Genomic DNA, 13,951 nt, shown 5'->3' on the forward strand with positions numbered 1-13,951 from the left:
CCCATTTGAACAAACAATCCCAGAAAGATGCTGCAGTCAAAATGGTAAATACTGTCTTTACTGACTATCAACAGGTGTGAAGAGGTGCAATTAGGATTACAAAACAAAAGTAACTCCAGGGTACTGTGTTTAATCCTACAGTCCACATCCACAGTGGAAAATCTGAGTGGGTGCGGGGAAGAGTTTCAGCAATGATTTCAGGCTGTGAAAAATCTGCCTCACAGTGAAAAATTTTAAGAAGTTAACTCTACTTAACTCATCCAGAAACATTAAGAGCTGACATAATTATAACATGCAAGCACTTACACAGGGAAGAGATTTCTGATATGAAGCAGTCTTAAACCAGTAAATGGCAGAATGCAAGCCAATACTTGGAAGCTCAAGCTAGCCCTATTTAGACAAGTAATAATGGATGGGGTTTTTTGTTTTGTTTTGATTTTTACTGAGAGGGTAGTTAACTATTAGAATAACTTACCTTAGGGGCATGGGGAATTCTCCAATCTTTAAATTAAAATTTGTATTATTTAAAATAAGTTACAATATAGCTCACACAGGAGTTCTAGCCTCATGTAGAAATGGCTGGGTGAGGCTCCCGGCAGATCAAGATGATCCTAGAGATCTCTTTTGACCTTGCTTAAAACATTAGTGTCTGTATGCAGTGAGCATATATCCTGCTGTATAGTACTAATTTCTAAGAAGCTGGTGATCATTCTGTTCTTTATATGGGGTACTAATATAAACCTCAGAGCATTTTGTAAGCATCAGTCTTTGGATCTCATTAATAATAAATCCTATGCTCAGTCTGAACATCTTGAGTTATTTCAGTTTGAAAAGAAGTGCCAAAGGCCAGTTAATCTAGGTAATGTAGGCTTAGTTACCCTACGATGTGGCTCAGGAGACTCTACTCCAAGTTACCTGTGAACACTACAAAAGGAGCAAGGCAGTATATTTCTCGTTCTTATCACTGTGGATATAGGACAGAATTAAGGGCCAGTGACTACAGTGTACTTGTGCAAGAAGCAGAAATGATAACATCTATTTTGCATGTTATGAAGTGTGTCCTCACAAACATCATTTTCTTTATGGTATAAATCTTCAGAGAATGATACTCTTACTGATTAATACCAAAGAGGTGTCTTGAGGTCTAGAGCTGCAAAAGGAGCAGAGAGTAGAGGAACTACTGTATGCAGTACCTCACCTTGACTACCTGTTCATGAGAAACTGTGTAAATGGGAAGGGAAATCTTGTCACATCAGTCAAAGAAGTAATAAAACAGCAAGCTCTTTCACAGAACAGTTTTATTTGCAATGCTGACAGGTCTTGGCATTCACTGAAGAGGTTGTAGTGCTCGTAATTTAAAGAAAGATGATGACACAGACATTCTCTGGGGCTGGAAGCCCATTTATTCCTTTAGAGAGATACAAGAGAAGCAGAAAGGAGATAGAAGGGTTTTCTCCAAGGGAGGCCGTGTGTTATTGTTATCTTCTTTGACCTCTATGTTTGATGGTCATCCTGTCAGCGTCTGCTGCCAAGCTCACAAGAAGTACAGATTTTTTTGTGACCCAGTGAGAGAGGCTTATGCTTGATCTTTGTGGTTCACTTTACACTTCCAGCTAGGAAAACAATTACTGTCTTTATTTGAAAACGAGGCTCTAGGCAACAATGTTAACCAGAGCTGACAGAACACAGCATTTTGTTTCTTGTGGATTTGTATAGGTGTATATTTTGTATTCCTATAGGCCTCAAAAGCTGTGTCAGTGGTGCTCACGTTACCCTGTGGTTCCCAGCAGTGGGAGATGCTCAAGAGCAGGTGGGTCATGAAAGCCTCATCTCTTCCTCAGAAACAAGCTCAGTGGGGAATGGGACGGGACTAGATCCAGATTCTACCAGAGATGGCAAAAAGAGGGTTTTTTTTAAAAAAAAAAAAATTAAAAAAAGAGAAGGAATTTAGTTCTTGGTTATCAAATTGGACTGAAATGGTCTTTTTTGAGGCTTGTCATCACAGCCTATCAGAGTTTTGGGAAGCTGATGAGCAGAAAGACATGCACGCAGCTAACTCTCTTGTGGATGTCAGGTTGTGAATTTATTTTGAAACAGGGGACTGTGGAGATGCTTTGCTTCTCAACCTCTGCAATTATGATGCAGCAGGGTAGGAGCAGGTCAACATATTTCCCTTTGAGGTTTTACTGTTCATCCAGCTGAGCTTGATGAAAAGCATGCTGGCTCATGCGGTTTCACAGCAGCTATTGCCTCTGCAGCAATGAGATTCATGCCATTTACTATATAAGTATCAGGCTCTGGTGACTCATGATGACTGGGATCTTCCTTGACCTCTCCTTCCCTTTACTTTGCCTTTCCTTCCCTCCAGACTGCTGGAAAAAAAAAGGGAGCCAGTCATCATTATATGAACCCAGCCTGAGCAGACAGGTAAGTGAATGAAGCTCCTTCCTTTGCTACAGTTCTGCAGCTTTGTCATCTCTGAGTGGGAAATCTTATCCCTGTGCTGTGGCAACAGGACACACAGGTCAGCAGGATCTTCCCTTGGTTTTCAGTAACTCATCACCATGGCGCTGCTTCAGCTGCCAGCAGAGCCACAAACATCCTTCATGCAAGCAGTGAGACTTCTTGTGTGATGAAGTGCAACTCTCGAGAAGGAAGGAAGACAGGATTTGTTCTCTGGTGGTTTTATTTTTAATGTTGCTGGAAAGCTGCTGCATTCTGCACTGTTGCACTGAACAGTAACCAGTATATGCACTATAAGCAAAATTTGTCTAATGTTTAAACATGATCTGGCATGGAAATTTTGTAGTGATTCACCAAACTTGCTGCTAAACCTGCTCCTCATTCTTGCCCAGGATTGTTTCTCTCCCAGCACATGCTAGTTTTCTGACATGCTCTTTCCGTTTCTCTGGGTGACATGGTGTCAGCCCTTACAATCTGTACAGATTAAGAGTGCGTTCCTGTCCTAGAAGGTGCTGCCGTAGATGTAGGGGTTCCTGCTTGGGGAAATCTGGAGCAGTGTGCAGTGGCAAGGGAAAACTAACGTGCCAGTGGTAAAGATGCAAGGCCAGCCCTTACAGTACAACACGGGAGGAATACAGCTTGGCTTTGCAGCCAGTGTTCAAAACATGGGTACTGCAGGCCTGAGCCTCTCGTTCTTTTTCAGCCAGGGAAAGATAGAAGATAGGAAGGTAATTGCTTTCCCACTTTCTCTGCTGCTAAGTGACAGACTCAATTTGGCTGAGATTTCTCCTTTTGGGTGCTAGCACTGCTCCACCTTCTGGTGAGAATCCAAGTCTATGCTGTTTACTCAGGCCATGCCATTGGTCACAGTTTCCATCCTGGAACTCCTGTTTGATCACTGCAGCAGACCACCTGGAAGTGGGAGGAAGGTGATGGTGAGGAAGCTGAGTTTTGCTGACCCCATAAACAGCAATCCTCAGAGTTCTCTGCAGATGACTGCTAGGGACTCAAGGACCTTGGAGCACATAGCTTTAGTGCTTCAGAGTGTGAAGGCTAACCGACTGTCCCATAGAGTACAGATCTCTTTCCCCTGGGAGTGGCAGGAACACCAGGCAGGCTGGACTAATGGTCTGTGGCCAATTGTCTGAGGTTCAACAAGGCCAAGTGCCAGGTCCTGCACTTGGGCTAGGCTTAAGGCAGAGTGGCTGGAAAGCTGTCTGGAGGAAAAGGACCTGGGGCCGTTAGCTGATAGACAACTGAATAGCAGCAGTGTGCCCAGATGGATAAGAAGGCCAAAGGTGTCCTGGACTGTATCAGAACTAGTGGGACCAGCAGGACTGAGGAAGTGATTGTCCACCTGTACTTGGCACTGGTGAGGCTGCACCTCGAGTGCTGTGTCCAGTTTTGGGCCTCTCACTACAGACATGGGCAATGAAGCTGGTGAAGGGGTCTGGAGAACAAGTCTTACGAAAAGCGGCTGAGGGAGCTGGGGATATTTAGCCTGGAGAAGAGGAAGCTGGGAAGAGACATTATCACTCTCTACAACTTCCTGAAAGGGAGTTGTAGTGAGGTGAGGCTCAGTCTCTTTTCTCCAGTAATAACTGATAGAACACAAGGAAATGGGCTTAAGTTGCACCAGGGGAGGTTTAGATTGGGCATTAGGAAGAGGTTGTTTACAAAGAGGGTTATGAAACATTGGAATGGCTGTCCAGGAAGGTGGTAGAGTCAACATCCCTAGAGATACCCAAAAGACATGTAGATGACATGCTGAGGGATATGGTTTAATTTAGTGATGGGCTTGGCAGTATTAGGTTAGTGGTTGACCTTGATGATCTTAAAGGTCTCTTCCAACTATAATGATTCTATGATTCTGTGATCTGCACACCAGAGGGGTTGGGTTTTGGAGTGTGCAAGGACTAGCCAGCAGGGCAAATTGCTCAACAGCTTTCAGCTGTAGGAGGAACTGACTCCATGTTTGTTATATGGGTCAGCTAGCAGTGCTGGGTTCATTCTCTACCTGCAAAGACTTTCCATCATGGCAGGCTAGTGTGATGGGCTCAGAGCAATGTTTTTACCCAGTCTGCGGGATTCAGTTTCACAGAATTTACCATTATCAAATGTTCATGCTCAGGAGCAGCACTTGGTGAAACTAGAGGCTCACTGCTGACAGTCAGAAAAGCCACCAGTAAAGGGCTCAGGCCAGACAGGAAATAGCTCTGCAGCCTTCTGGAGGTGTGCCCTGTTAATCAAACTCAGAGGAGCATCCAGATGTTTCCAAAGTATTGAAAGCTTTTACTGCTATTTAAATAACTTTCAAAATGAATGTTGTGAAGGAAATGTTTTGAAAATGTACTCTTTTTGGTCTTTTTTTTCTCTCAAGCGTGGACAATGGTCATTCTGCCTGATGCTATTCACCAGTGACGGGATTTGCTCATGTTTGTAGCCTAAGTCTTCAAATGTTTTCCAGACACAGCTGCCTAGATTAGTAGGGCTGAAGGTGAGAAGTTTTAAGCTAAGAAAGACAGGAAAAATCTATCACAAAATTCCAGAAAGATCACAATCTCAAGTTTGACTCTTATCTTAAAATCCTCTTACCCTAAAATCTTGCTAAAATAGTGCTTTATAGAACACTATGCTGTTTCACACTACAAATTCAGGTTTAGAGTCCTTGCCAAATCCTTGCCAAACAGTAAAGCCAATAGATGTTTCTGAACAATGCAGTACAGGTGGCCCAGGTAATTCCAGGTAGTGAAAACTTGTGTTCAATTTGGTGGCTTGGTTTTTTTTCTTTCTTTTTAATTTCTGGATCTTTACTTAAAACTTTCACGTCTCCCACCTGGCAGTTGAAGGCAACTCTGTGAGTTGCTGTGACAAAACTCCAGAGCACTGAAATGGTAACAAAGAGAAATATTTCTGACTTGTACTGTCAGCATAAATATCTTTAGTGTGATCATGAGTGGTCCAGTTCAAAACACCCATGGACTTGAGTGAAATGTAGGCTTTTATTTCCCATTCACACTCAAGCACACTACCATTTTGAAGTCTTCTTCACTGTAAACTCTGCTGTCCTCAAAATGAAAGTGCATGCCTGTTACATAATTTTCATAGGCTCTACTTTGATTCTTATACACAAAAGTAATCACTTAGATTCTTCAAATATTAATAAAACTGCTAATTATACGTTGGAGACTGGGTAATGTTCGGCTGTCTTCTCTGCTGTGATTTGGTCCCATAGTCTTGTTCTGTGCTTCAGTAGAAATGGAGTCAGAATCAAATTTGTCATCATGACAGTGTTACAGGAAATAAAGAGAGAAAAAGTATAGAGAGATTGGGTAGCTGGTGACATCTTTGTATTTGTGAATTTCCAAATACTTTAGCAAAACAATCTGTTTCTAATTCTTTCGGAATTTTTAACTGGATGCATTCACGATTTAGCTAATACAAATGCCAACTTGGCAAAATGCAACATGATATAAATCTGTAGAGACAACCTAAGGAATACAGTTTAAATGAAAACATATCTTTTTTTTTTTTTCCCCAATTTGGTCTCCATTTGGATGTGCAACATTTCGTTCAAATAGATTTTGTCAGAACTGGCAAAAAGAGCAATGGATCTTTCTAACTCCAGATGCCTGATCCAGAACTTAGTGATGTAATTTTGAGTCTTTAAGTTGACTTCAAGGGACTTTGCAGAAACATCTTCACGTTAATTTTCTGTTAAGTAACGTTTCCTGGCAGTGCAAAATATGACTGGGTGGGTTCAAAAGATACTATAGAGCTATGTAAATCTCTCTGTTACTAGTTGCCTTGTCCTCTCTTTCAGTACCATACCTTATTCTCCAAAAATAAAATTTCATAATAATATTTGTTATATTGGATGAAACTAAGAAAAGTGTTTGGAAGAGGATAGTTCGTGTATAAGTAAGGTTAATTGGGAAGATCAAAATATTTTCTTTGATACTTCCAAGATAAAACTCTTTCGGTTTGCAAAAAGGTTTTATTGTGGGTTTTTTGACTTTGAAAACAGTGGGGCTAAATTTGCCAAATGTAATTCTTAATTTCCTGGAATTTAACAAAATGTTTGTTAGGTAAAAATATTTTTGGCAGGTTTTAATATCAATGAAAGATGTTATTTTTTTTTTTTAATTTGGATCAAGCTGATCTTTTTTTGTGCTCTTCTTTCTTTGGACACTGAACTGGAAAAAGAACTCTTCATGGGTAACTATTTTTTTGTGCTCTGAGAAGAGGAAAGTGTGAATTTTTGAAAGAAAAAAAATGAATTGATAAAAAAAAGGACATTTCATTAATTAAATGAACATTTAATTTTTTTAAAAATAAAACATTACTTTCAAAATACTTCAGTCTAGGAACACATTAGTTTGACAGACAAGTAAATTGGTTCTTGGAAGTTTATGAGAATGCCTCATGAGATTTGTGGCTGGATTGCTCGATATTTCTAGTTTCTTTTCTTGGCTGAATGATATATCCCATCATGCACTGTATATCCCATCATACACTACAATCTTTGCTCTTAAAATAGGAAAGCTATGTTGTCTCAAAGGGGATGAAATCTCTCTATGCAGTGTAACTTGTAGCAGATTTAGAAGACTGGCATTGTGTTGAGATTTTTCAACAAATAAAAATTGTTTTGCAAAATCTCATCTTTCTATCCAAAGAAGTTTTGTTGGAAACCTCCCATTGTTTTGTTTGGAGTTATTGTCTATATTCATTGCTGCTCCCATGGGAACACTCAGGCAACTTGTTTCATACTCTCTATGGACACTTCTTCTAGGAAATGTTTTTGATCTTCTGAATCTTTTTTATCAAAGTCTTGCTTCCTCACAGGAATACCATGTGATCAATCACCAGGAATGATTGAAGAGTACTGGAAGTTGGGGGTGAAATGAGTAGTTTGCAGGTAGGGCACCAAATTAATCTCATCTTTGAAACAGTTCATAACAATGAATGTATTTTTAAAAACTGAAGTTAGCTTGAATGTCCTTTTCACAGAAGAAAACAAAAGACTTAATTACCAGATAAACTACAGTCTGAAAGGAACTACCTGTCTTCATATGGACTTCATTGCATTCAGACAAGATCTTAGGTTAGTTCAGAAACTAGGTTTGGTATTTCACTTACTTACAAGTGCCACCAAGTCACAAAGGTTAAGGAAATTTTTCTCTCTCACTATATATTGCACGAGATTTGACATATATGGGTTTTGCAGGCGTGGTTTAAAGAAATTTAGTTTGCCAGTTCTTAGAGAGGACTTGTACATCACAGTGTCCAAATAGAAGTCAAACACACTGAGCATATTTTACTCCTCTAAAACAAACATTATTTGAGGTATTATGATGTTTTTAACATTTGTTTTTCCAGCAAAAATTTAAGGGCAACAGAATAAGAATGGTAATCTCTTACCTGCTGAGAATTTTTGGGGTTTTAGCAGTCTCAAAATTACCCTGTATTTACTTATTTATGGTTAACTGCAGAATTTTAGAAGAAGATTATTTTTTAGCTGAAAATTCTGTTTTAAAAACTCAGCCATAAGTAAAAATCTTTGATCTTTGAATTTTCAGATAGCTTTTTAATGCTCAGAATAACTCTGACACTGGTATTTTTTTGTTTGTTTGTTTTAATTTTACTGTAATTGTTTGGATGATTCAAAATGCTGGTGCCTATATGAATTTGCCATCTTGAGCTCAGTGTTAGAGAGAACAGAAAATTTCTAAGCAGTGCAAAATAATTTCACATGAAACGAGAATACTGAGCATACCATCATTTCTTATAATAAAAATTAAAATGAAAAATCAGTCTTGTAATACTGAATAACGTTTTTCTGTGGCTTCCTATGAGTTCAAAAGCTGAAAAAGTGGGTTACTGAAGGGTGATTACTGCCTATCTGAGCAGTAAAGAGGGTGCTTACTATCAGTTGCCTGAGAAATCACACATCAGAAATGCTGAGGAACTAGGTTTGCCTGCATCCCATGAAGGTTTCTCTACAGTAATTTCCCCAGCAGAAGAATCCTCTGTGTGCAAAGTTGACATTTATATAGAAACAGAAATTACAATACTTTTTTGTACCAACTTGTGTGGAGTGAGAGAGTAAGGGGATGTGGAAAGGTGCTCTTTGTACATATCATTTTTGGAGAGTTTACTCTGGCTTTGTGAATGAACTCAAGCCTGGAGTCTTTAGCTGTATTTCACACTGTGATTAGAATTAGGTGGCAGAGGATCACCTCTTCAACTTGAAGAATGGAGATGAAAGCAAGCATGTTTTCATTTTTTCTTCCAACATATTTTTCCTAACCTAATCACTCCCTATCCACATTAAAAAAAAATGCAAATATATTTATGAAAATCTTTTCTGCTAAAAAGCTGTCTCCCATCAGAGAAACTCTCCAGAAGTTTGACTAGTTCTATTTGTAATGTGGTTGAACCCTTTAAGATATACTTTGCATCAACTTCGTCAGAAGGTGAGAGAGTCTCAGCTCATCCCTGAGCAACTTTTTCATCAGTAAGATTTATGAAAATTGTTGTTTAATTAATAAATGAGGTGTTATATCAGGTATGACCTGAGAATCTAAAATCTGGTAGTAGTTTTTACTCCCAAAAATCCTCTATGATGCAGATTCTTTCTTGTAATTAGCTCTCACCTAGGAAAACAAACAAATAAAAAAAGCATCTTACATATTTTCCTTTTGTTCCAAACTAATACTGTATTTGGGGCATTTTTATCTATGTAATTTTATTTATGCACACATATATGTGCACGTTTATGTATGGACATGTTTGTGCATTAAATAAAGCATTAAGCTGATATAAGATAGTGGCAGGATTCTAGTCTGAATGTGAGATGCCAAAACAGCAAATCAGGTGTTTCTGTGTATTTTTGGCAACAGCAGTGTATAAGAGACATTGATTGAAGTGAGATATTGTACTTTCAGTTTTACAAGGCTTATATAAAATATAAGTGAAAAGAGATTTTTCAAGTTATGAAAACTATTTTGCCTGCATCTTATCAAAGTAAAGGGAATGGTAACATTCAAAGAAACATGTAAATGCTTCCACAACATTTATTTAAATTGTCATGCAATGACATAACTCTTCCATACTAGCATTTGCTCTTCATACCAACACACTGTGCTTCAATGTAAAAGATATCCCACAGATATTCTGTTTTAACTGTGTGTTACATAGGGCTAATTTTATGGCTTAATATTCTGAGTTAAACTTAGATAATCACTTTTTCTTTGCTTTCAATGTTTCTTTGCCTGAATAATACTTTTCAGCATTATAGGCCCCATACTCAGCTTGTTGTGTTCAGGCCTTTTCAGAGCTGGCACCTGGCACAGAGCCACCTTTCCATGTAAATTGCAATAGCTACAGGGCTGCTTTATCTTGTTCCAGTTTGAAGAGAGCCTGCGGGGCAGCTCATACAGTACCAACTTCTCAACATGCAGCACATCTTGCAATGGCTCCCCTTGCTTTGGAGCCTCCTCTTCTGCTGAGACAATGAGAGCTCTGTGCTCACCAGCACAGCAACAACTGACAATTCAGGAACCTCTACATCCATGTGGCACCATTGGAGTGCCTCAAAAGGGTGCCAATATCAGGTATTGATCTGATGCTGGGTTTGCCATAGTGTGCACTGCAGTAACACCCTCCCTTCTGATGAAAGATGCCGTTGAACATAAATGGTTGTGGCATTCAAGAAAGTTTTACTCTTATCTTAGCATCATGGAATCTCAGTTTTTATTTACTCCCTAGTGCAGCAAGTTGGTGCTGCTGCTAATCTCTTAATGAATCTTCAAGATTTGTAATTCTCATAGCATCCTCAGGCAACATGGAAACTGAATAAGGTACAGATCAGATCTTACAGACTTGTTTCTTTTTGAGTGCTGTGGGCCTCTCAACAAGGGAAAGAGTCATGTTGGTGCTATGCTGGTTTTGTTCTGGATTAATTTAATTTTTGTTTTAATCTTTGTGAAAATTCAGTTCTCTGAAATTTCGGCTCAAGTCTTCAGAGCTGGAAATATTATTGGGTCATCTCACAGGAACTGAAGTAGGATCAAACTACCTTGTTAATCTTCATCTCTGAAAATAACACCCTTTATCTTGGTTTTCTTTACTTTGCAAAGCCTAGGTCTTAGGCAGATGTAAAAGGCACCTCTCAGGTAGGGTCAGTGAAGCTAGGTCAGTTTACAACTTCAGGCCCGTTTGACAACTTGCTCCCTATTGCATGTTTTTCCATTCTATGGGGGTAGTTAAATTTCTTTTAACAGAAATCTAAGTTTAAGAGTAAAGAGCAAATAATTTGTTTATTTACTTGCTGAACTGAAGGCTTTAAGTGGTAACTTAGCAATGAAGTTGCACTTTCGTTTCTTACTTCTCTTGCATGGAGATGTTACCCACATATTTTTCCCGATCTGAACATTAATAAAAACGTCTGACTGCAGTAGTGGGTCTAAAAAGCTTTTTCATCATGCAGTTGCATAATTATTATAATGCTGCAAATTATGGGTTACCTTAAGCTGTTGTGACTTATGTATGTCCCAGTAGTCTGTGTTCTGCAATGTAACAACTATTAAGGCACTAAAAACCTACATGAGTAGGAGTTTCAGAAGGCTTTCCCAAGCTGCATATCGCACTGCTGTGTCTACATCCTTCTTGTTCTTCTTGTCAAAGAAAAAGCCAGACGTAGTCCTTATTGCTTGTCCTTGCTGTAATTTCTTTGTTTTCATGAACACATATTCTTCCTTCTTCTTGTTTGTTTTTTCATACACCTCGTACACCATCACTGTAATTTGCTCTGGCATTGCACTGGCTGCACAGAAAAACTCATTTTTGCAAAATTTTACTTTAAAGCATTTTGCAAATGAGTAGACGGGGGAGGCATTGATGTAAAGCTTAAATGCCAATTTGGAAAAATTAATTAATATTTGCCAATGGTACAGCTAGACTAGGTAATGGTTTTAAAATTAGAAGGTGATGTTGGAAGGACCAATAAAAATAATTGCTATAAATTTTTCATTAGCTTTTATAATGCTGATAGAGAAAATATAGATTAGTAGACTATGAAGATACCTGGTTTTAACAAATTGCTTCACTTTCTTGTGACCCTATTGTGAAGCTGAAAGGGAATTTCAGTGTGGGGAGGAAGCATTTATGACAGCATATGCAGTGTAGAATGACTGTATGTTAAAAAGCAGACTGTCATGTTCACGTTTAAATTGAGTCATAGCTCTCTTTATATGTCTTTGGACTTCATTACAGAAATACATTTTCTGCTCCCTTTAATGTTCAGGAAAATAGCTAGTTCTGTTATTAAAATAATTTACCAGCACAACAGGTATATCATGCCACAAACAAGTAAACATGCTTCAATTTGAAAAAACCACAATCATGACCTGCCAGTGAGCATTTGGAAGAGTCCTGAAGACTCAGATTGAAGTTTGTTTCAATTTCAAACCATGTCCACAGGCTGTCTTAGGGTGGGCCTTCTTCTTACAGGCAGATGCCTCTCGATCTTTAGGAAAGAGCAAAAAAGCATAGCTTCAGTGATGTAATGTTTGTGTGGATCATGTTGTATCACCTAAAAATTTGCAATAAGCCTTCTAAAAGCATTTTGCCCCAGGTAGTCATCCTTAGTTTGGGGCAATGCTCAGAAAACCTTTGGTAATGAGACTTCTTTCACACAGGTTCAGTAGGATTTCCCTCCTTGATGGATCAATGACTGGACACAGCAGCAGGTTCAGTATAAGAAGCACAGAAAAAGAACACTACAGCTAGCAGTAGAAGGAGGAGGAGATACTCCTTGGATGTTCATTATAGAGTATCCCAAATCTCTGGCTTTGGTTTCAATTTTACAAGTATTCCACTGTGCATAATATCTGTATAGTTGGATTATTGCCTGCAAGTCCCTCAGATAGACAGAGCTGTCCTTTACAGGTGCAAAACATCCCCAAAGAAATGTAATAGTACTGTGTGTGAGGTAAGGTGAGCAATAGTAGCAAGCTCTTGCGTTAGGTAAGAGGTTCTTCAAAGATCAGTTCTGATTTTGTTGCACTGGCGTAAACCAGCTGTTCCACTGATGTCAGTGGGACTAGTCTCTCCTCTTATCAGTGAACCAGAATTCAATCCAAACTGTTCCAGATTTGCTCGTTGCAGCACTACATGTAGGAAGGTTGTTGTGAGCTCCATCTCCACAATAGACAGCAAAGCAAGCTGCTGAAGGTAGGTTTTCCAGCATGCTAGATGCAATTTTCACATCTTTGCTAGCCTTCTTTCCAAATACATGGTGTAAGGATCACAGCTGTCTCCTGGCCTTCTCTGAAATCCTAGGCAGCTTTTCCACTTAATTCAAGAGAAAGAAGGATGAACTATTAATTTTTCTCATCCTTTATTAGATAGCTCTCAAGATTTAGTCCTTATTTGGTTGCTTAAAGCTAGAAGTATAAATACTGCTTTCTACACGTGTGTGTGTGCATACAATGCAGGAGAGGTTTTTCTTACTAATGCCAGGAGGCATAAACACAAGGACTGCTACAGATGAAAGCAGAAAATAGGAGCTGTAGACTTCCATGAGGCGAGTGGATGACAGATATGTGTTTCCAGTGCCTAATTTGTATGTAAGCAGCAGATTTAACATTCAAATTTAAAATCCTCAGTCTTTTAGTGATATTATTTTTAAAAAAATTAAATGTGGGAACTGCAGTGTCCCTGAAGAGTGGTTCACTTTGACCTGCCTCCATGCAGGTACAATACCCATGCAAAAGCAGTAGAAATTAAGGTCAAATGCATCTAGAAAGCTGAAGAAATACAGCTTTAAATCATCCTTTGTTCTTGAGAAATTAGTCAATGACCTGAGAGATATGTCAGTGTAGTGCATCACAAACATACCAATGGATGATGGTAGTTAAATCAATGAGCATCTCTAAGGAATGCAAAGGGTTAGTGGTAGCACTGAGTGTTTCCAGAAAGACAAGCACAGATCAGAGAAGCTTTCATCACTACACAGATTAAAGAAATCAAATTTCACTGCCTCTTGTTAATTGTGTTTCCATAACAATGTTGCATTCAGGAAGTGTGTCAGGATTCTTGCAGTCTATTTACGGCATTTACAAAAATATCATGATTTTGAGGAAAGTGAAAGCAGATTAACTAGTGGTAGGGAAGCTACTTAAAGATTTACTGCAATTGTTATGACTGTGGGGACTAAACTGTGACCAGTGAATCCTACACTGCCTTCTTTACTGGAAAGATTGTCAGGCATTGAAATGGGCTGCCTAGGGAGGTGGTGGAGTCACCTTCCCTGGAGGTGTTTAAGAGATGGATGGATGTTGTACTTAGGGAAATGGTCTAGTGGTTGGTAGGGTAGGACAGAGGTTGGACTCAATGGTCTTAAAGGTCTCTTCCAGCTGAAACAATTCTATGATTCTTTGTTTTAGCCAGGAAATATCTTTAGCTAGTATAAATCAAAAGTATC

The sequence above is a fragment of the Colius striatus genome, chromosome Z (genome assembly GCF_028858725.1).
Source record: "Colius striatus isolate bColStr4 chromosome Z, bColStr4.1.hap1, whole genome shotgun sequence".
NCBI classification, from domain to species: Eukaryota; Metazoa; Chordata; class Aves; order Coliiformes; family Coliidae; genus Colius; species Colius striatus.